This window comes from Schistocerca cancellata, chromosome 9 (genome assembly GCF_023864275.1).
Source record: "Schistocerca cancellata isolate TAMUIC-IGC-003103 chromosome 9, iqSchCanc2.1, whole genome shotgun sequence".
Lineage (NCBI taxonomy): Eukaryota > Metazoa > Arthropoda > Insecta > Orthoptera > Acrididae > Schistocerca > Schistocerca cancellata.
This window is the reverse complement of record NC_064634.1, coordinates 172,271,290-172,295,051: the sequence shown is the minus strand read 5'-3', so window position 1 is coordinate 172,295,051 and position 23,762 is coordinate 172,271,290. Positions and strand designations below refer to the sequence as shown.

The window sequence follows — 23,762 nt, the reverse complement described above, 5'->3', positions numbered from 1 at the left end:
TATTGCCAGTAACCAGAGGAGGAATGTTATTTTACAGTATGTAGCAAACGTTACTTTGTGTCGGCAGAGAGGTATTTCAGCATTAATGTGTTTCATAACGGTATTTGGATAACAGAGTTCTTTATTTAAACAGATGATGACTCGGTTAGCTATTTGAAATCCCATTCTGCCACTGTTGACAGATATTATTATTATTATTATTATTATTATTATTATTACTACTACTGGCGTATTCATTTTACTCCATATTGATATGCTAACAGTTTTAATAAGTTTTCAGTGAAAAACTTTTGTTAACTGAGAACTGGCGGACCATTCTGCGAGTGTTCAGCATAACATCCTTTTGCTGTTTGCAACAGACCGAAGGATGCAGCTTTAGATCGAGTTGTTACTAGTATGGATTTTAGTGTGGGTAAGTGCCAGAATACAAATTCATAAGACCTGGGATCGAATTCCATTGACTATTAGGATTCTTTTTTCTGACACTGACCATATTTCTCACCTTTGGCATGTGTTACAAATGCGAAAAACGCCAAGTTGGGACTCTGTTACGGTGTCGATGTTAAAAACTAAGTTCCCCTGTAATTGTCCAAGGCAATTCAACAGTCACAGGAAGGCGTCGGCCACCATGTTTATTAAGAAGGTGCATTCAAAGCAACCTTCAGGTTGGCAGTTTTAGTTTACTTACTATCATTATTTTTATTGACCAGAGTTTTATTTTATCTGAATTAAAGTGTCTATATACGGTGTACCAGATTATGCTTAAGTTTTTTGACATATGCTTGAGTAAGATTTGCCACTTGAAAATTTATACTTGTTTATTGTTCCGCTTTTTACTTCCTAAAATGCAGTACCACCACATTCTCAAAGATGGCATTTGCTGTATGTTCCCCCCACATTCCCCCCATTTCCCTGTATTTATTCATTTCTGTTTATGTTATTGATGTTGCTTTTTTTTAAAATGGTTTGTGTATCTCGCTCTATGCTTTATAGCTCTTGAAATAGTTAATTTTATTTTGTTTTACTGGTTTCGTTTATTAATATAAACTGTTATGTTGGCATACTTTTCCAGTTTTGTGTTAAAGTTTTTCTCCTGTTTACTCCCTTCATATTTATGTATTGTTGAACTTTTTACTTTGCATTACCACCACATTGTCAAAGACGTTGTTCACACTGCGTTTGTGTTTCAATCTAGATGTGTAACTTCTTTTCCAATGTCTTTTACAAACGTTATAACTCCTTTGGCGACAGTAGTCAGTAAATGTCTGATGGCTTTGCAAGCCGAAAACCGGTTAACACGGTAAATTAATACTGTAGAACAAAAGTAGACTAGCGCTTTTTATTTATTAAAATTAACTTGACTTGCTCTCGTATTTACATAGAGAACTGCTCGTCCGCAAATACCAAAGTAATTGATTGTGATGAAACTAGTCACTGGATCAGGGCACAATTTAGTGTCTCGTACTAATCCTCCATGACAAATGATTTCTGAATAATGCGAGTAGTCGCGTTTTTTTTATGTATCGTATTGGTACTGGGAAAAAAAGCACAAGAGTGGGGGGAGGGGGGAGAGCGTGTAGTTTTGATACTGTGCGGGTTTTCCGCGGCGAGCAGCAGTCATAAGCTCGGCCGAGCATGCGGTGCAGTGGTGCGCTCGGCGTGGTGAGGTCAGAGCGACCGCGCTGCTGCCGATGTACACCAGCGATGCAGTGCAGTAGCGCAGCCTAGATTCTGCCCTGCTGACCGCCAACACGTCTTGTCTGCTGCCTCCCTGCATTCGGACAGCGTCGCGCTACCACCATTTTCTCGCGTCCGTCGCACAGTTCCCTCCGTACCGTTTATTATATAATTTATTTATTAATTAGTCTGCTGAAGGGACGACCAACACTACGAATGCCCGTCCACAACTGCAGTATTTATGCGCTGTGTGGGATACTTACCAGATGGGACGGGCATATGTATTTCCATGATGTTCCCGTTACCAGCTCTAAGAACAATCAGTATGCAGATGGTCTTGCTGCGTTTGCCACAACAAAGAGGTACGCTCCAACCAAATAAATGTTTAATACAAGTGACAGTCTTCCAATGTCGCAACAAACAAGCAAACAGACGTGTCAATGAATGATGTGGAAGTTTCCCATAATTACTTCCCTAAATATCTAGGTTTCACCATCGATCAGACAATGTTATGTAAACACCTCTCTACGAACCTGCCAAAGAATTTTGTTCCTGAAAGTAAGCCTACTCCACAAAGTAGCCGGAGACAACCACAACCGGGCAGCAAATGTAGACACTCATGCACTGCTGAGGTTTCACTTAGCTGCTGAATGTTGTGCCCGTAAGAATTCTTTGTCTGAGTAGCGCTTTCCAGTCACCTTGGGTTGACCTGCAGGTCACAGACGTTTTTGATGTCACCGAGAATTTGAAATAACCTGGTGTAAATCCAACCGAGAAGTCTCCCGTAATTGAAAATTCAGCGACGAAGGTTGCACAGTTTTATCTTCGCGTATAAAATGGTAAAGACTCACCCATACGCGAACGGTACTTGGAACATGTGGCCATATCTTGAAGAAGTGGAGCTATTATGAAATTCCTGCGTGTGACTGCGGTGCGGAGGTACAGAGAATAAAACATTTTGTTATTGTTTTGAAGGCGTGAAACATTTCGATGCAAGAATAATGAGTGCTGCTAGTTGTTAAATTTAATAATTTGCTTATATATTTATTGTATGCATATGTGTGTATGATCCTTAACGTTGTACGATAACAATAATAAAAAATAAACAGAATTGGTGGAGAACATAGCAAAAGTGCACAGAAGAACAACTGTTTTGTAACATCGTGAATTAGCTAACAACTGTAAGTCTCACGAATGTTGGGGTACCAATCATTAAAGCAAAAGCATTCTTCGTTGCGGCGATATCTTGTCACAAAATTTTAATTGTCAACTTTCTATTCCAAATGCCACCCGTGGTTAAGACACTGGACGCGCATTCTAGAGGACGACGGCTTAAATCCCCGTCCGGCTATCTTCATTTAGGTTGTCCGTTACTAAATCTTGTGTTCTTTTCGTTTGGACGATATGAGTGCATGGAAACTACTGTATCAAGATTAATAAAAAAAACAAATGTTGTAATTTTAATGAAATCTGTTTAATACATCCAGTCCAAAGATGAGGTTCAGATTTGCACTTATTACAAAAGTTAATCATCTGTTTACTTAATTTTCTTGCTCCATTGTACCCGAACGTTTTTGTGTCCGTCTTGTAACATTCAGTGAAATACTTACGCATTTCATGCACCTTTCCTTCCATTTTCTCCAGCTCGGGTCTATCCGGTTTCTTGTACGGGACGTTGTCTGCAGTTTCTTTTTCATTTGAATGCCGTTCGGAGCACATTTGCCAAGCGTTTCCGAAATATTGCGATTTACGTTTTCCGTCCCGTCACATCTTCTGATACGTACAACTCATTCACAAGAGCGGTGTTCAGAAAAAGATCGAATACTGACTTTATATGCAATTTTACCTCTTTCTCAATAGACTGCTATAGGCACTCATGCGAAGAGAAAGGTGAATAACATTGTTTGGTTTTCGAGAAACTCCTCATTTGGTTGTTGGGTTTTCCAGTTTCCTTCGAACGTTTGGTGGAAAGAACGAAAATGTCAGTTTCGTCTTTCCATTTCGGAATTCCGTGAATATTCTCTTTAGCAATCAATCACTTCCGCACGTTTCAATTTGGTCGTTGGAATTTCTTTGGGATTAGTCGAAGGGCAACAACCAAATGCGTATTCTTTGTTATGAGCTTATTTGCCAAATCTTCGCTGGTATACCAATTATCAGTACATAAAGTATGGCCTTTATTGAATACATATTGACACAAATTCATTACTACTCTTGTTGGTGTGATATTTTCTTTATGAAGTACTTTGCCAGTGTAAATTCGAAAACTGTAGCGGTATTCATTACCACAGCACAGTTTAAACATTCTGATACCATACTTGTTTCTCTTTTGTTTCAAATATTGCCTGAATATAATTTGTCATCGCAATGGCATTGCTGACTCGTCGATACGAAGTATTTCGGCAGCATCACATTTTTTAAAATTTTTGTTCAGTTCATCGGTGAAGAATTGAACTTTTGACAGACGAACTAAAACAGGAGTGTCCAGCGTTTTAGCTTACATGAGCCAAAGTAGAAGAAGACGCCGCACATACTTACATATACTGAACTACTTAACAATAACTGTTGAGCGAAAGAGAGAGAAAGCCGGCCGCGGTGGTCTAGCGGTTCAGGCGCTCACTTTGGAACCGCACGACTGCTACGGTCGCAGGTTCGAATCCTGCCTCGGGCATGGATGTGTGTGATGTCCTTAACGTTAGTTAGGTTTAAGTAGTTCTAAGTTCTAAGGAACTGATGACCACAGATGTTAAGTCCCATAATGCTCAGAACCATTTTTGAGAGAGAAAGAGAGAGAGAGAGGGAGGGAGAGAGAGAGAGAGAGAGAGAGAGAGAGAGAGAGAGAGAGAGAACGAAATGGAACAATGAGCCAGTAGCATCGTGTGGCAGAAGGGCAGAAGTTTCAAATTGAAGATATTCAGTTTATTGTAACTTCACATAAACGGAATTTTACGTAATTTTTTTCCTATCGTGTGATAGATGCTTTGGGCCGCATGCGGCACGCGGGCCGCGAGTTTGAACACCTCTAATCTAAAGCTTCAACTTTCGTATTGTTTGTGAAATGCAACATTCTCAACAGAATTGCGAAATTATCTCTACTCATTACCTTTCGCGGTTCTCTTTGACTAAACAGTGATCCTTGGACAGATGGAAGTCTGACAACCCTATCCAAAAAAATCATTCCAAACAACAGCTTTATTTCTACCTTGTTTGTTGGCACCCATTGATTCCAACCTTTGGTAACCATTGTCGTTTGTGTAGCATAACTATTTGTTTGTTCATTAATGTGCTCCAGTATTTCAACAGTGACAAAAAGTCCATAAAATCCTCTACTTTGTTACGCTTTAGCACATTTTCATTTCTTTGACACCATGAGCGCTTGTAAAATACGCAATATTAGGCTGGTTGCCTCGAGTTTGGAACCATATAATTTGACCACTTATTGAACCATCAGACGAATTTTCACTTTCGGAAGATGATAGTCGCATTACATGGAGACGATTATGTGCTCCAAATAACGCACTCGATGAATCACTGCCTTCTCCTCGCGACGTACTTGCCACTATGCGCAACAAAGCTTTTTGAAAATAATTCCTGTGAAACTAGTTCCTCCTTACGCAGCTGTGGTTTTTTCTTACTGGTCGTCCCTTGGAGGTTACCTTATTGGCCTCGAGGTTTGAGGCGACATGTCACGGTGTCACGGATAGCGCGGCCCCTCCCGCCGTAGGTTCGAGTCCTCCCTCGGGCATGGGTGTGTGTGTGTGGTGTTCTTAGCATAAGTTAGTTTAACTAGTGTCTAAGTCTAGGGACCGATAACCTCAGAAGTTTGGTCCCTTAGGAATTCACACACAATTGAACCATTACCTTCTTACCATACCATACCCGTTTATACTCAAACTGGACAACCGTCAAATGGCGTACTTACATTTTGTGTACTAACCCAGCTCGAGGGCAGTTCCCGTGTGAATTTTCCCCAGGATAACGCCTGTATGTTATGTGGCGAGTACTGCGTGACCGTCGGTTGTGTTGCTGGACGGCAAGCGCCCTTATACGCACTCGTTTATAGTCTTCAGCTCAACACTCGTCAAGTAGTCACCGGCACGAAGGCCTGCCGCCTCAACGGGCTCAACGGAAAACTCAGTAAAATCCGCTCTTTCCTCAACGTGTTAACGGTATCACTCATATACATAAATATTTCGGCTTTCTGAGGCGATTTTAAGTTTAGAACTACTATCCTAGTCTTCATAGCATGTGGTAACAGCATTTATTCAGCTGGCGACAGCATTTCTTCAGCATTTGGAGGCGAAATCTGAGTCACTGAAACAGACCTTAGACCAAGGACTAAAGCTGATAAATCACATCGACAAGCATGTAAATAACGGCCGTGGAAGCCTGCATTAGTAGACGTAAAACGCGGAGGATTGGTTCCTGAAACCCATTTATAGTAATCCTCACTCTTTGTGATGCACATTTGGGAATATTATCCTATGTCGCTTCATTGTTACCGCGTCCCTGACGAGTTTTTGGTAACTGTAAGACATTCTGGAGGTTATATGTATATAGACTGAAGCAGCGAGTAGCAATTTGTACCAAGGCCGGGAATCGAATCCGGGGCCCCTGCTTACTAGGCAGGTGCGGTAGGCACTAAATCACCTTGGCACAGCGGTTCACACAACTGCACGGATTACCTTGTCACGCTTCCATCCTCGACAATCCAAAACCTCGCTGCCGCCCCAGTCTACTTTAAATTCCCCGTTACACCAAGAACATAATTGCCGAGGCTCTCCATGTTCCATATCACCTTAGAATCAAACGTAAATGGGGGATCGAGCCTGAAACCCAGGGCAGGTACTTACACAAATGAAATGGCACAATTTCGGAGACTTTGGTTTGTAACGCATTTGCCAAATGAGCTGGAGGCCTATGTTTAAGTCCGGGCCTTAGTACAAATTTTCGCTCGCCGATTCAATTTATGTACATAAAATCATATCTGTATGATACCAGTAGTGTGTCTGAAATTGTGCCATTACATTCTGGAGGGTAGCACAGCTGCCGCCCGCGGGAAATGGCCGTTCGCCGGTTGAATTATGGATCGGCGGCGCATCTTTTCCGCCCCACGGGCCTGACGACGGGACGGTGCCCGAAATAGGGCCTGAAAGAAGGCTAGGGGCGGCGGCGCGGCCCCCACGTGATGCCGGGGCCACGTGCTCGCCACAACACGTGCAGTTTGCTCCTCATTTATTCAGCGGTTGGGGGAGGGGAGACAGTCTCCCGTCCTTGACATTAGCGCAGCCTCTTTACTTCACCAATTCCCGGTTGTTTTCCTCCAGTTCCTTCTTCTGCCCAGCGATCGAGGCCGGGCCACCACTTTGCTGTTGGGGCGTTCGAAATTGGCTGGGCATTGCATCGAGTCTTCATTATTAATGTGCTCACGGAGATTCGTTCCGAAGTGGCGTGTCAAAAATTTATCGTTCCATGTCTGCGCGCTTGGGTGCACGCCTGCGACTAGTTCCACGGTACATTATCCTAGACGAAGATGTTCCAGTTACGAGGATGAAGACTCAGCCTGCAACAAATGATGCGTCCATGTATATGGACAGCGACTGGACAAATTATAATTACTATGTTAACAATGTTTACATCTCAATCTAAGATTTTATCATATTGGACACATCGTCTATTAACTAGGAGAGATGTTGCTCATAAAGAAACTTAAAAGTGTTAGCCAGCTTCAACAGACAATACGCATTATTCACTTCATTGTTAAACTGCTTTCCTTGAACAGTCAGGGACAAGTAACACAAGGAGGGGAAAACATTTCACTGGAAAGTTTGACTGAGCGGTTTTTGAAATCAAACACGGGAGTAACAGTAGCACGCACATGAACATGCTAAGGAAATAAGAAGGGCTCAGTCGTAGTAGTGTAAAATCATTTACCATTTATGTAGCTCATGCTCGCTTTAAGCAAAATACAGTTTTGTTTCTTTCCATCCAAACATCTGTAGGTACTGTTGGGCAGTGAGCAGCGGACGCTAGTCAACAATCCAAATCAACAGTTACGATTCTATTAGAAAATTTCGCACATGCCTCGTAGATAGATAACGTGTCCTCTGTGGTATCTGACTCGTACAGAGCGAGGTGGCACAGTGGTTAGCACACTGGACTCGCATTCGGGAAGACGATGGTTCAAATCCGCGTCCGGCCATCCGGATTTGGTGTTCCGTGATTTCCCTAAAGCGCTCCAGGCAAATGCCGACACACACACGAGGCCACCACAGACTACCTTCACCATGCTGACTTTGTTGCAGGTGACTATGTGTATAACTAAAGTCTGCCGCCAACGCATGTTTTCTGATTATGGCACTGACACTGACTCTGAAACGCTATACAGTTTACAATCTGCGAACGCCTCTTGGGGTTACTAAAACGTACATCTCAGCTGCACTATCTTGTGCTTTTATTAATTATCCAAATTTCGTATTTTAAATATTTCTGAATAAGTGCAGTTTTTGTGATAAAAAGTAAGCGTTTTTCGTAAGTCGATGGACTGCTTACAAAAGTAAGTATTGTCCTAATAAGGATTCCTGGCTTGTTAGTTTCGGGAAAGTCTGTAGTATTGAGGCCTGTCTCTGCATCACCGCAGTATTTTCTGTTTGTCACTAAATAAGAAGTCATCCTTTTGCGATGTCATTTACGTCGGATTTTGTTTATTTTTTGTCCCCGAAAATGTACAACGTCCTGCTAAAACGCACCCGCGCTGAGACACTATCCTTGTCAGTTTTTACTGATAACGCCTGGCATTTTGTCAGTAAAATTTCTCCAGACTGCATGCTATTCCTCACGTTTGTTTCTGCTCTCGCAGTTTCTTTTACCTCCTTAGCCATAGTACTGGGAATGCCTTTGCTCATTTCCTATTGGATCCCTTTCGGAACCTTGTGCTGAACTGGTCACCTTTGTAGTCGAACTTCAATGCTTCTCATAACGTTAGTGAACGGCAGTTTAAGTCCTTATTCTGCATTCAGTTTACTGTATTTATTAATCTTTTTGTTCAAACTTCATAGCGTATTCCTCACTCACCGTAGCACTACCCCTGTTCATTATTTCAAGTAACGATTTAAGTTTGTCATTTCTTAGTCATAAAATGTGCTCCTTAGAACGTTTCACCACTAAATCAAACTTCAGGCGAAATTAATTTTACATAAATGATCATGCTGCAAATAGAGTTCCCTGTTTAACAACTTATTTGATTTAAAATTTATGTCTGATTTTTTTCTTTTATCTAATTAAATTCATTATGCATTTTTGTAATACAGTGTGCTGGTGCTGACTATGATACTGATGCGTATGTTGTTAGGAATAACTTCACTAAAGGTACAGTATTTGTTAAAACTTCCAACTCATAGAAAGACTTCACAAATATCAACTTCGGTGTCTTAAAATTTTGGACTTATCTTTTTGTCTGGCCTTCTACTGAAAAAAATGTAAACCTTTGATTCCGCCCCATCGCCTTGGCAAAACTACGAGTATCCACTCCGTTGTTATTTACTCGCAATTGACAGAACGAAGTACGTGAGAACCCACCGATTGTACAGTCTCAGTTTTTTCATCCGAGAACAGGTGACTTGGTGGTGGCACAGAGGGATTCACAATCGGTGGTTCTGCAAAGTACCTTACAGCCTTACGAAAACCTAGACCGAAACCAGATGATTAGAACTATTACTAATTTATTTTTGGGATGTGCGTGAGAGTTTCGTGACCAGGTTACAATGTCTTGTTCAACAATTCATCATTCGCAGTTGTTCACGTATGGGAGATTTGGACGTTGTGAGCGGGAGTGGGCGAGGCCTGCAGGGGCAGTTGAGTGTCGGGTCGATGCTTCCAGTTGGGTACCGGTAAATTACTGCAGCAGGTGAGTAGTCGTGGCCCTTGCAAGCGAACCCAATCTCTGTAAGGCGCTTTCCGCGAGGAACAAGCAATATCTCGCAATTATGTCTCGACAAGCGGGGCAGAAGATGAAACTCTGGCCCGGGATTTCGCTACCCCTCAACCCAAGAGACCAGGGGCGGCATTGTCACGGGTGATTACGCCGGACATCCGCGCTGGCATCATCAGACGAAGATTATGAACTATAGTCCCATTCGAAGTAAATTTTCATTATCTCCGAGTGTCTGTATTGTGTTTCTCCAGCTTTGCGGACGTCCTAAATATTTCATAAATAATAAAAGATTATGTGTAGCCTTTTACCACAGCGTGATCAGTACCTACGTGTTGTGACTGTCATAATTTTTAATGGAACATTCTGACTTATAGCGACTGTCGTGAGCTCTTCCAAAAGCGGATGCAGTTATGCTAAACTGTTAATATTTACTGCAAAACTTGTTCCTGAATAAGCGAAATAAGTAAAATATGAGACTGTCGTGACAGCGTGTTTTCACTTCCACTTCCTGTCACGTCCGAGGGACGCAGACCATTGAATTTATGTCGGAAGTGCGACGTTCAAATCCTAGTCCCTCCATTTCTATTTAGGTTTTGCACGGTTTTCCTAAACCACTTACAGCGAATGCCGAGATGGTTCCTTCAGATTGGACACGGCCAATTTCCTGCCCCTTCGTAGCCAGGTCCGAGGTTATGCCTTGCTCTTAATTACGTCAGCAGGACGTAAAACTTAACCACTACGTACATTCTGTAATCCTTGACTGTGTATTGAGTACAGGTACGGATAACTGCAACCAGTCACTTTTTGAAACGCCTTGGGAACGAGGAGATTACGTACACCTCCGTCTCCAATAATTCCAGTTACTTGAATCTCGAATTAACGTCAGACGCTGTTATACCATCGTAAACAGTAACACCGTGCATTCTTTAGCGAGTCAGTTTATAGCGAGGCATGTGAATATACGCAATCATATGTCAAAAGTAACTACACATTTACTACTATTCAGGCCAGAAACAACAACGGAGACTGTGAACGCATAGGAATAGCAGGTGAAAATATCATTATCTGAAGTCCAGCTGGGCCACCTACACCTAGTAAAGATGAATACAAGATCTTGCGAGCTAAGCAGGTTCTTTATCTGCCTATGGAGTACCTGATCCCAGGTTCACATCCTGAGAAGTCCGGTAGTTTTATCTGCTTCCCGATTGACTACAAGCGTTTCCTCTGTAGAGTCCACCTCCTGTGTAAATGGGTGTCAACGCCGTTAAGCATTCGAATGTCTGAAGGATTCCTTACAAAGGTCACTACTTTACTGATCTTTGTCCAACTGAACAAGATTAACCTCCCCCTTCCTAACCGCTCTATTTCACTTCGACATAAATGACTGTGATCGTGTATCCCTAAAGAAATTTTGCAGTGAGTAAGGCTATCGTCACCGATGGAAAATAATAAGAGTTAGTAGGAAAAAAGTGTACAACAGACCCTTCTGAAGGAAGAATCTATTCTAAACGATGATACGTTTGAAATGGGTGGAATATAGTGCAAAATTTCATGAACCACATGGGAGAAGGGACCACGTAATATCGTGGCAACAGAAGGTTCTCAAACTCTTCCACAGCACAACAGTTTACGAGAAAATTAATGAACCAGAAATCACTGAGTTTGCAATTACTTATTCTGAAATACTACATTTTAAAAGCAACGTTAAATGTTGTTACTGGTTAAATAAATGACTGGCTGTAACTCAAACATGGTTACATATAGAATTTACGTTCAGTAACCTCAGCGTAACGTAATGAAAATTTGGAGAAAAGACAGGCAATTTACTTTTAATTATTGAAAGACTGAATTGAATTTACTTTAAGAAAATGAGCAAGTGATTTACTTTTAACATAAGAACAACAAAATAGTACCAAGCCAGCGGAAGTCACTCGATAAATTAAATACAGAATAAATGTAATTGCGCCCTCCTAATTTGTGCTGTATCTTTAGTAATTAGCTTTGACAGTGAAAATTTACGGTAGATTACTACCTCGAAGTTAATATTCAAAACTGCAAATTAGTTAATCCTTAGTTATGCAATAGAAGAATGAAAAGTTAGTGAGGCAGCAAAATTTAGACTGGAACTGATCATTAGCGTACAAACAAAACTGGCAGTAAATAGTCAATCACTTTTCATATTTTTACGACACACGGTGATTGCGTGGGAAGAAAAGGAATCATGCTTGGTAATAATGTCTGAGGACAATGACAACACACGTGCTCCATAAGTTTTAACTATTGCAGTTTATTATTCAAGTAAGTTAGCCATCAAAGTTTGTGAAAGAAATGCCACTGGGTACTACCTGTACAACGTTAGTTATACTCTGCCAGTTATCAGTCGTACGATGTTGTATCTGTGGGGACGAAGAAGAATGTAGCCGACGACAATGCCGAATTGCTGCTGCTGGTTGAAAATCACGTGTCGTTTCCAGAGCAACGGATAATGAAGGGACGCAATAGTTGGAATTGCAACTTCCTCCACCTGCCCACTCGGATCGTACTCTCAATACTCGGTGGTTAATAAAGTAGATGCGCCTACATTGGCGCGATCATAACTGCACACCGCGTCTGCGGGAGAGTCCAACAAACACGCAAAGATAAACAACGGCACAGTTACTGCTGCTATTTTGTCTTTGCTGTAGATACATTAGAAATAAAGTTCCCTTGGCGATTACCCAGCAATTTAAAATATTTACATTATAATTACAGTTATTTATATATCTTCAGAAATAAATACACTATTACATTCCTCCCATATTAAATAATGTTTCTGTAATAAAGCTCACAGACATAAAAATAGCAGTATATTTCAAGTTGTCAACGGATATTAAACGGCGAAAAATTTTGGATGGTGCAGAAGGTATTTTATCGTCATTTTCGGTGTTACAAAGTGCTACGCCTCTAATTTAGACGTTAGACAGGGCTTAAATTGTATCCCTTTTCCCTTCTTGTTTGCAAGGACAGAAGAAGACAGCCGCCGCTCCCACCTCACTTTTAGCCTGAATTTTAGTCCTATTCCTGAGCTGCGTAAATCAGTAAATTACTTAGGACAATTTCTGTACCACTTTCTATACAGTCTCAGCTCAAAATTCCTTCTCCCCCTCCCTCACTCCCTTCAAAATTGCCCGATTTGTGTATTACAGAGCCACGGCGGGCTACTACGTATCGTTCTGTTCAACGTTTATTCCTCATACCCAGTCTCCGTAGGAGAGTTTCAGTCGTCACATCAGCTTTAGCGGTGTGGGTATACCAACCGAGTGCGGCAATTTTTTTTTTTTTTTGCACATCATCCTGGCCAGCCTGGGCGTGGCGTGGTGCGTGCGAAACAGTGCTGATGTGCCATTAGGAACCTCGCGGGACGGCGGGCTTTCAGCTAATTGACAACAGCTCGTCACGCATACACGAACACCTACACCTGCTGCATGAAGGAACAACCAGGGTCTGCAATGATTCTGCCATATCCGGGAGCTACAGGTGTCATCGACACGAGAAAAGAAGCACAACACCAGCTTGAAGGGCTTTGGAAAGCCGTCCCTGCGACGCTGTCACGTTATACAGCAACACCTGCTGCATACTTACATACATCGCAATTACACACCACAAGCCACTTTACAGTGCGTCACTGAGGATACAACACGGTTCTCTACCCTTCCCTCCTCCCCCCCCCCCCCACCCCCCTACGGTCGCAGGTTCGAATCCTGCCTCGGGCATGGATGTTTGTGATGTCCTCAGGTTAGTTAGGTTTAAGTAGTTCTAAGTTCTAGGCGACTGATGACCTTAGAAGTTAAGTCCCATAGTGCTCAGAGCCATTTGAACCATTTTTTTCTACCCTTCCCCCCTACCCCATCCCCCTCTTTTTCTCTTCTGCAGTTGGTTTCGCAAATGATGATTATGAAGAGCAGCTGCCGGCAACCCTCTGTATAAGCACTGGTATCCAATATTTTGCTGTCATTGTGCTTTCGTCGGCCGTTTGGTAGGGAAAGGTGTTATTTGACTCGTTTTTGGAAGGTATACATTCGCAATTATGACAGTGAACCTTTCAGTGATGCGCCATGCCTCTTTTGTAACATCTGCCTCTGGAATTGATTGAGCAGCTCCGTAAGCGAGGTGGGCCAGTAGTAAGATACTGGATTCGCATTCGGGAGGACGGCGGTTCAGATTCCAGCCCGGCTATACGCGTTCAGATTTTCCGTGGTTTAACTAAGTCGCTTAAAGCAATTGTCAGGACGGTTTCTGCAAAAGGACGCTGTCCCATGCTGCAGTCCGAAACGTGTTCCACCTCTAATGACCTCATCGTCTATGGGAGGTTAAATCCTAATTCTGCTTCCTTCCTTTCTGTGTGATTAGTTCTTCCTTCGAATCCTTCCAATGAATCCATGTCGGCAGCCGTGTGTCATACAACTAGTTTCACTCAGTCATTTCCATGTTAAATCTCTGTGGACGGGTACACGTTATATATTTTACTGTTACGCTGACCTTCAAGGGCGTAATCCAACACTTATGGGTCTCTCCCCGAAGTGTTAACCCCTCCAGGTCTTTCTCGATTTAGTTGAATTTTCAGTCGCAGCTATTTCCTTGCATAAATGGCATGGTCCATATGTATTCTCAGAGCTTTTGATTTTGTCCTTCAGGTAACTGATACACACCGCCTCACAAAAAAGTGATGTGCCCAGAAAGAGAGGATGAAACGAAATGAAACGTGTGAGATTAAGAGGGTACGTTATGGTATTTCAATGACGACAAAACCGAGTGATATTTACAAGTAACGTGGCAGTATGAGCTCACTTATCAGTGAGACGTTGCACCCCCTTTGGTCTGGACGAATGCACTGATACTGTTGGGAAAGGTGTCATAAAGGCGTTGTATCCTGTCCTGAGGCAAGTTAGCTCGCAACTTTCGTAACTAGTCCTTGACAACCTGGATACTGCTAACAATTGAACGGTGTTGACGTCAGGGGGATCCCACACATATGCTATCGTGGACAGATCTGAGGATCTTCTTAACTACGGAAGTACTTCGGCATCTCGCGGACGATTCATGGAGACATTTTGTATATATAGACGAGCGTTATCCTGTTGAAACATGTCACCGACGTACCGTTGTGCCATCAGATGTCCCTAAATCATTTGTAAAATCACGTTAAATGTATGGACGAGCGTTATCCTGTTGAAAAATGTCACCATAAAACTGTCGCATGAAAGGCAACACGTGACGCAAAATGTGCCTGACGTACCGTTGTGCCATCAGAGGTCCCTAAATCACTCGCAGCCGCAACCAGAACTCGTACCCTATTACTTCTCACATCGTGACAGGAGTAACACCGATGTGGCTCTCCAAAATATTGAAAGAAAGGGACCTCTCCCCAGGTGAGCGCCATACTGGCGGACATTGGTCATTCGGGGTAGTGCCGAACCATGATTCATCGCTGAACACAGTTCGTCGCCACTCATCAGCTGCTCATGTTTGTCGGTCACGGCACCACTCTAAAAGCAGTCGATCGTGTTGTGATGTTGACGGCAGGCTACGCATGGGATGGTATTTTCCTAGTCCGGGGACTGCTAGTCTCCGACCATCGGTGTGGAATGACACAGAATGATGCAAGGAGTGTATTGCTTATCAGAAGGCAGGCGCAGTTAGGGGTTAGGATGTGCTGTATGCACAAAAACGGCAATCCTCCCTTTTGGTGGTTAGGCATGGTACCGGAACCTTTGCGACGGGCATGCCTGTCTTGACTTTCCCATCTAGTCCAACATCGCGTCACTGTCACATCCGAATATCCGACAGATATGGATATGGCACGACTGGACCAGCCGGCCAAATCTAGACCGATAATGTAGCCCCTATGAAACTCCGTCAGGTGGTGACAGTGCTATATCAAACTAATACACGGCATCTTTTTGTCCTTCACTCAATATATGACGGTGTTCACGGCCCTTATATGCCCTACCAGGCCTAAACCCGAACAAAACTTATGCACTGTCCGTGCTTTTTGTGACGGAGAACTGCAATTCTAATCATTTCCATATCCACCGATGATGGGAATGTATACGAAGTTACGTTGACATCCATCTGTGTTTTCTGTGTGTTCTCCTGTTTGCCACGCAGTGAGTACGGTAACAATAACAGTGCCGCAACATTGTGTAAGAACGACGCAATATTTTCATCTGACGAGTTCTGCTGAGAGCGACCTATTTTTGTTCACTACGTCACAGTGCGAATCCATTCGAAAATCAAGGAACACTTTACGACCTACGCAGTGTTATGTACTGCTTTGCACATCTCTTGGACAGTAAGCTGCCTTTCAAAAGATTGTTTACTGCGGGTCACCTGTACATTTATTCAGAGAATATATTCGACATTTAACTTGCTTATAATACACTAGCATAGGAGCTGTACAGAGTTCAACAACAGACTGAGGTCAACGGTACAGCACTATTGTTTTGAGCATCTGTCCCACTGCTCTTATTGAAAACGAGCCCATTCCTTTATAACTATTCCACTACCTCGTTGGATCAGAATTTACGCTTGTTTTTCACTGTTGCATTGTCTTGTTTATTCAGTGGGTTTCTCTTAGTGTGCAAGAGACAACTCTGAGCACTTAAACAATTTGGCATTCGTCTTTATTTCGCAGAAGCTAAAGAGCCGAAACGAAACACAGTCTTACTGGAAGGTAATTTCCACCGTGCAACGGAATGTACGATGAACGGAAATTTGGATACATATCAGCATTGTTTGTCGGACCGTGACTAAATCTCACTGCTGTGGTGCAAAGTCGATACCCACACATTTATGTAACGATACTCCCTATTCGTCGCTCTACATGGTGTGATAAGGACTCCATATCCGAAAGAAAACTGAAGGTTGTATTCTGATAGTCAAGCTTGTAACGACTGTTCGTGGAAAGTAAACGATGTGTGCCAGAATCAGATATATCATCTTTTTGCTTCAGACTTGTATTCGTTTTTATCAGGATTGTTTTTATCTTATTCATAAAAGTGCATCACGCCATGTCTGCATTAGCGAAGTAGAAATGGCGCCAAAGTAATGACTTTCCCGCCAAGTGATCGCTGTTTTTGTGAAGTAAATAGCTTGCCTACGCTAATCGCCCACTAGCATGTATTTTATTGTGTGTTTCGGAACCCTAATGGGACAAGTACTTGGGCATCAAACCTACTGGCAATATTGAAGCCTATCACGGAATAATTTCACGAGTCCTATCCCGTTTCCGCGTCAACAAATTTCTGCCACACATTTCCCGTAAATGCACGATGCTATTTGAATCCGTATTATACTAATGCCATATTAAACACAACTAATCTTCTACTAATCGATAAGAACGTACGAAAGTTTCAATACTGGACCGCCTGTCACCTCGCTTCATACAAGGGAAGCGTGCATCCAACGCCTCACCAATTTTACTCATCTTTGGCACAAATGTAGTACCTGTGTAGAAGTAACGAATTCTACTGTAGTACACTGTGTCTGTCAAACGTTTTGGATCAATCGAGTTCCAACTTTTACGAGCCTATTGGATACCGTACGAGAGCGTCAGCCTTAGAGCGGCCGTGTTCAAGCGCAGTCGGCTAAGGCGGCGGACTAGAAGTCCGCACATACTATCTTCGAATCTCGTCGTATTAAACACTACTATAGCTACAGCAAATCATGTTTCTTCGGAAAGAAACAATAATAATAATAATCATTTTGGTACATCGATGGCGAGGTGTGTAGGAAACATGACGAAATTAAGATTTATTTATCGTTTCGGTAACACTTATGTCGAAAATACGGTGTACATTTTTCAGAGTAGGTGTAATCCGGTATGACTATACTGCGATACGTGTAAATAAATGATTATTTCAAGGTTTTCAAGGTTTTCACACCACAGTCGCAGTGTTCCACATCCACAATGGATAAAAGTCTTAAATGATTATTTCGTCGTGAATCTTTATTATGTCTTGATTGTTTCTCACTACGTATGTATCATAATGATAATCAATATTAGTATTGTTCCTTTGTGAAAGAACCCTGTTCGTTTAAGTTATACCAGAGGGCTACTCAGATTGTCACCTGAATCGTTCATATAGATCAATAACAGGAGAGGGCCAGTAACACTTCATTGGAAACACCTGATGTAACTTAGGTTTCACTAGACCACTTTCCGTCCATTACTACGAACTGCTACATTTCTGTAAGGTCGATCAAAAAGTTTCCGTTTGATGGTGTTTCTGCAGCATATATGCAACGTAGAGCGACTCTGATGCTGGTATATAAGCACCGACATAGGCAAGGGATTAGTGTGGCATTCGTGTCTTTCCGACGTCGTGCGGTAGAAGCGGAAATGTGAACTATGGTGACGTTATTACCAAATGCGTCCGTATAGGACCATCGTGCTGATATCCTTTTCCTGGCTGTCGAGGATACCTGTAGACATCCATCAGGGAACAAAGGCTGTGTGAGGGGCAGCGTATCTGTCGAAAACCAACGTTGTGAAATAGTGCGCCAAGTTCCGTGGGACAATGGTTGCTGTTGCCTCATGATACTCGTAATGCACGTCTCCATGACGCAAATGTCGTCACGCTCAAGTTGCGTCAAGTAAAGTGGGAGACACCCGAGCAGCCGCCCGATAGAATTGATCTGCCCCGTGTGATTATGACGCCTTCGCTTCATTAAGAGGCCTTCATGGGTCGACGATTTGCGTCGGACGAGGATGTGCAGCAGGCAGTTATGGACTTCTTCACGCAGCAAGACCTAGTGGCGGTGCGAGGATTGCCTCAGTTCTCACGGTGATTTCGGCTGACTGGTACACGTATCCTGGACTGCACGGCCTTCGAATGGGAATTTTTATATCATCTCTTGTCATTGGAAATCACGAATCCAGTCACACAGCTGATGCGATACGTTTTTGGGCACGCAATGTGAGTAAAAGCTGCTTTTGAGGAACGATGTCTGAAGCCTTCTGGAAATCTAGAAATATGGGGTCACTTCTCGATAGCACTAATCACTTTATGTGAATAAATAGACAATTGTGTTTCACAAGAATGATGTGAAATAATCAACCCCGTCTCGGGTTGTTCGGCAGCCGTATGCAAGTCTTTCTAGTTGACGTCACTTCGGCGACTTCCACGCCTTTATAATGAAGAGGGGACGAAATGATGAGGACAACACCCACACACACCCAGTGCCTGAGCGAAGAAAATCTCCGACCACCCCGGGACTCCACGTGACGTTAACCACTAGACCATGAGCTGCGGACGTAACAAGAAAGATTTTTTTTCCAATCCGTGCAGGTTATGTCTCAGAAGATTGTATTTCATAAGGTTGCAGCTCAGGATATATTCTGTAATCTTAAGAAATTTTGGAAATTTGTGGTAATGTCTCATGGCACCAAACTTCTGAGGTCATCGGTCCCTAAGCCTACACACTACTTAATCTAACTTAAACTAACTTACAGTATGGACAACACACACACACACACACCCATGCCCGAGGGAAGACTCAAACCTCCGACGGGGGTAGCCGCACGGACCGTGACAAGGCGCCCTAGACTGCGCGGCAGGTCTTAGGACGGTTGAAGTACCAATACACAAAAATGGGTGGTTGTACGAATACATTTACGGGGATAACAAACGATTTGTCCTTGTTGTTGATAATGATGGTGGTGGTGGTAATAGTGGCCTTGATACACAACTGGCCATTAAAATTGCTACACCAGTGATGATAAACGGGTATTCATTGGACAAATATATTCTACTACAGCTGACATGTGATTACATACCACGCAATTTGGGTGCATAGACCCTGAGAAATCAGTACCCAGAACAACCACCTCTGGCCATAATAACGGCCTTGATACGCCTGGGCATTGAGTCAAACAGAGCGTGGATGGCGTGTACAGGTACAGCTGCCCATGCAGTTTCAACACGATACCACAGTTCATCAAGGGTAGTGACTGGCGTATTGTGACGAGCCAGTTGCTCGGCCACCATTGACAAGACGTTTTCAGTTGGTGAGAGATCTGGAGAATGTGCTAGCCAGGGCAGCAATCGAAAATTTTCTGTATCCAGAAAGGTTGCAGGACCTGCAACATGCGGTCGTGCGTTATCCTGCTGAAATGCACAGTTTCTCAGGGATCGAATGAAGGGTAGAGCCACGGGTCGTAACACATCTGAAATGTAACGTCCACTGTTCAAAGTGCCATCAATGCGAACAATGCGAAGTGTCATCAATGGCACCCCATACCACCACGCCGGGTGATAAGCCAGTATGGCGATGGCGAATACACGCTTCCAATGTGCCTTCACCGCAATGTCGCCAAACACGGATACGACCATCATGATGCTGTAAGCAGAACCTGGATTCATCCGAAAAAATGACGTTTTGCCATTCGTGCACCCAGGTTCGTCGTTGAATACACCATCGCAGGCGCTCCTGTCTGTGATGCAGCGTCAAGGGTAACCGCAGCCATGGTCTCCGAGCTGATAATCCATGCTGCTGCAAACGTCGTCGAACAGTTCGTGCAGATGATTGTTGTCTTGCAAACGTCCCCATATGTTGAGTCAGGGAACGAGACGTGGCTGCAAGATCCGTTAGGCGTTCCATATTACCCTCCTGAACCCACCGATTCCATATTCTGGTAAAAGTCAATGGATCTCGACTAACGCGAGCAGCAATGTCGCGATACGATAAACCGCAATCGCGATAGGCTACAATCCGACCTTTATCAAAGTCGGAAACGTGATGGTACCCATTTCTCCTCCTTGCACGAGGCATCACAACAACGTTTCACCAGGCAATGCCGGTCAACTGCTGTTTGTGTGTGAGAAATCGGTTGGAAACTTTCCTCATGTCAGCACGTTGTAGGTGTCGCCACCGGCGCCAGCCTTGTGTGCATGCTCTGAAAAGCTAATCATTTGCATATCACAGCATCTTCTTCCTGTCGGTTAAATTTCGCGTCTGTAGCACGTCATCTTCGTGGTGTAGCAATTTTAATGGCCAGTAGTGTATTATTACTCCGTGCGGTACCTGAAGTTGTGAATTTGTCGATAAAGTAAATTATTTACTCCATTCCCCGTTGAGAGATGACTCCGATGGTCATTAGAGTTTTCAGCCTCTAAGGAGCATCATGAAACCTGTTGAGAACACAGAAACCCTGGTAATACATAGTTTTACTATGAATATGAAAATCTTTAGGATACGTGTAATTTTACCTGTGTCCGTTCGTTACGTGGTAAAAGTCATACACCGTCCGTCCAAAAAGTTAGAGAATGATTTTATTCCTGGCTTATAAAGCGACGTCAGCGAAGTAACTTCGGTGGCAGCGTAAACTGGGTGTAAACAATAGATGTGCATTCAGCCAGTCGGTTGCGAGCATGCAGTGTTAAATAGTGGACGTGCGATTGTAATGTGTCAGCGTTGTTGTTTTAAATCGCAATGGAACAAATCTAAATCAAGTGTTCAATAAATTGTCCGGAATGCTTTGAAAAGGAGGAAAGTTGTGCAAAGTTTGCCCCGAACAAAAACAACGATGTGTGAATGCCTGCCGCGACTTGATTGAAATGCGAAATGTGACAATTCTTTCCTGGAAAAAATTGCCACGGGTGGCGAGACTTGGTATTATACGAACCTCCACAAAACTACAAACCATAGAAATTCACATGTAGTTCAACGCTTAAGCGAACAGCGACTCTTCTGGCGGTTCCACGTGGTTGTGTGAACGATCTGTGTGTTGCACTCAAATGTGGGAGACGTAGTATCAAACATACCGTCTGAACTTTCGTTTCTTTTTTGTTAATCCAGTCTCGAAATTTATGGGACTGGCGTGTATATTTCGAGACAAACAGTGGATTTGGATTTCTTTGGATTAGTTTTTGTACGTCGCAGAATTACCTTGCTGTTGTGACTAGAATAAATAATCAGCTCAGTGACAGCTACAGTAATCACTTAAAGAAAAATGTGTCTGCGCTTGTGACATGTCATTTTCAGATTCGAATTAGCTGCTGTTGCAGGAAAAAAAGGTTCTGTCTCTCCGTTTGTAAATGTAAGTTGACGAATGCCGTACTGGCTGCGTTCGTCTGAACGTGACTAGGACGAATGCAGAAGACACTTTGTCATTTTATTGCATCCCCGGGTTGTGATGCCAGAAGTTGACTACAGGTGTCTGCAGGGCTGGGGAGGCGAGTTGCTTCGTGAGCTGCCTGGCCTGCTGTGGTTGTTCTCTAAACTGGGCTGCGGGCTGCTCCGGCAAGTAGCCCGTGTCTGACGGATGCCTGCGGAGTTGGAGTGCCGAGCACGACCCTCGCGTAATTAGCAATCACGCTGGCCCCCTCGCAGAGAGCAGCCGGCGCCAAACTCGATTCCGCTGGCTGTCTCGCCCTTCAGGTGCCTCTCGTTGCCCCTCAGAACCGTCCAACTCCGCCACTAGTACTCCAGACAGCAGATACCAGTATTAGTACGCGTTGGAATGATAATTACAATAGCAGACGAGTTCACTTGCACCATACGATATGCGTCGAAACAATTAGGTGAATTGTATCGTAAAACGGAGGATATAGAAGTTGCAAAGAAAGTGCTTTCCTTGCTCACAAAGACGTATCAATTCGTCGCAGGAGATGCCTACTCTCTAGGCGACAAAGCACATGCCAGTTGCCGGCGAAGATTTGTTTTAGAAGCAGTGAAGGCACTGAAGTACCACGTCTGTGGCTGACCGTCTAAATATGCCTTGCGGCTCTGTAGTTTATCGACCCTCGTCGGACACAAATTGAAATCAAGTCTTGCACTTAGCCAATTTGTAAATGCTGTCATCAGTATTACGTTCGGTAATCCACAATTGCTTTGGTATCAGTCTCAGACAAACAACGACGCTGTCACTATGGAACTGTTGTAGAACGAGTCCAACTTGGAATCCTAGCTTTTTACGATCAGTGCTCCTACCTACTGAAGCATGTTGACACGACTCACTACCGTCCTTCATAGTTTTGTTACTGCCGTTGTGTAAGATGGAGCTATTGTGTTCTTACCGATGTCTTTTTTTTTTTCCCCGGGAGTTCTGATACACGAAGGTTTGCAGGAGAGCGTTTTATGTGGTTCGAAGTTTGGGGCGGGAGCCACATATTATTGGCAGAATCGAAGCTTAGGACAAGGTATGAGACGTAGCTAAGTAGCTTAGTTTTTAAGAGCATTACCGGCGAACGGTAGAGAGTCGAAGTTCGAGTCTTCTTTGGCCACACATTGCTTAATCTAACAGTCCCAATCTTATATACAATCACTTGACTTTGTTGCAGTGACTGGCGGTCGACACAGATTGGCACGTCAGCAGCAGTTTCTTTTCGGTAGACATGCACCAATACCGCATGCAAACCTTTCCTTTGTCATTTTATCTTTTTTTTGTCAGTTTCTAAGGAAACTTTGTTTCTGAGTTGCTTCAATGCACCATGATGCGAGTCTTCACTCCCGCAATTTTAAGCTGACTCCAGCGAACAATTCTGTTTCCAGCCTGTGTGTTCGGAGCTATGCAGCGCCCTTCTGTGTTTCGTTCCATGCACATATGCACATGTTTAAAACTCGTTGGTGATTTAGGCATTGGTGCATTGCACTAAGCGTCTGAACATGCCTATTGAAAGATAAGATGTTAATTCACAGTGATATCGTACATTGTATTGTATTGTATGTTAACCGGGGGCCTAGAAACGTCGGAGAGGCTCCGTCCCCGCTGCAGCCGCAGTGGTCCGCAACCCCACCGTAGTCCACTTCATCCCTCCGCCGCCCCACACCGAACCACTCTTTCAGGGTTATTGTGCGGTTCGGGTTCCCGTGGACCCCCTCCCCAGGGAACGTCTCACACAGATGAGTAACCCCTATGTTTGCGTGGTAGAGAAATGGTGATGTACGCGCGCGTGGAGAACTTGTTGGCGCAGCAATCGCCGACATAGTGTAGCTGAGGCAGAATAAGGGGAACCAGCCCGCATTCGCCAAGGCAGATGGAAAACCGCCTAAAAACCATCCACGGACTGGCCCGCTCACCGGACCTCGACACTAGTCCACTCGGCGGATTCGTGCCGGGGGCCAGGCGCTCCTTCCCACTCCGGAAAGTCGTGCGTTAGACCGCACGGCT

At 43.7% G+C, this 23,762-nt stretch overlaps 1 protein-coding gene across 3 annotated transcripts in view; it reads left to right on the top strand.

Annotated features, from left to right (window-relative positions):
• Positions 1-23,762, top strand: part of LOC126101143 (afadin) — a 1,121,024-nt gene that overhangs the window by 924,455 nt on the left and 172,807 nt on the right. The gene's annotated exons all lie outside the window — the stretch shown is intronic.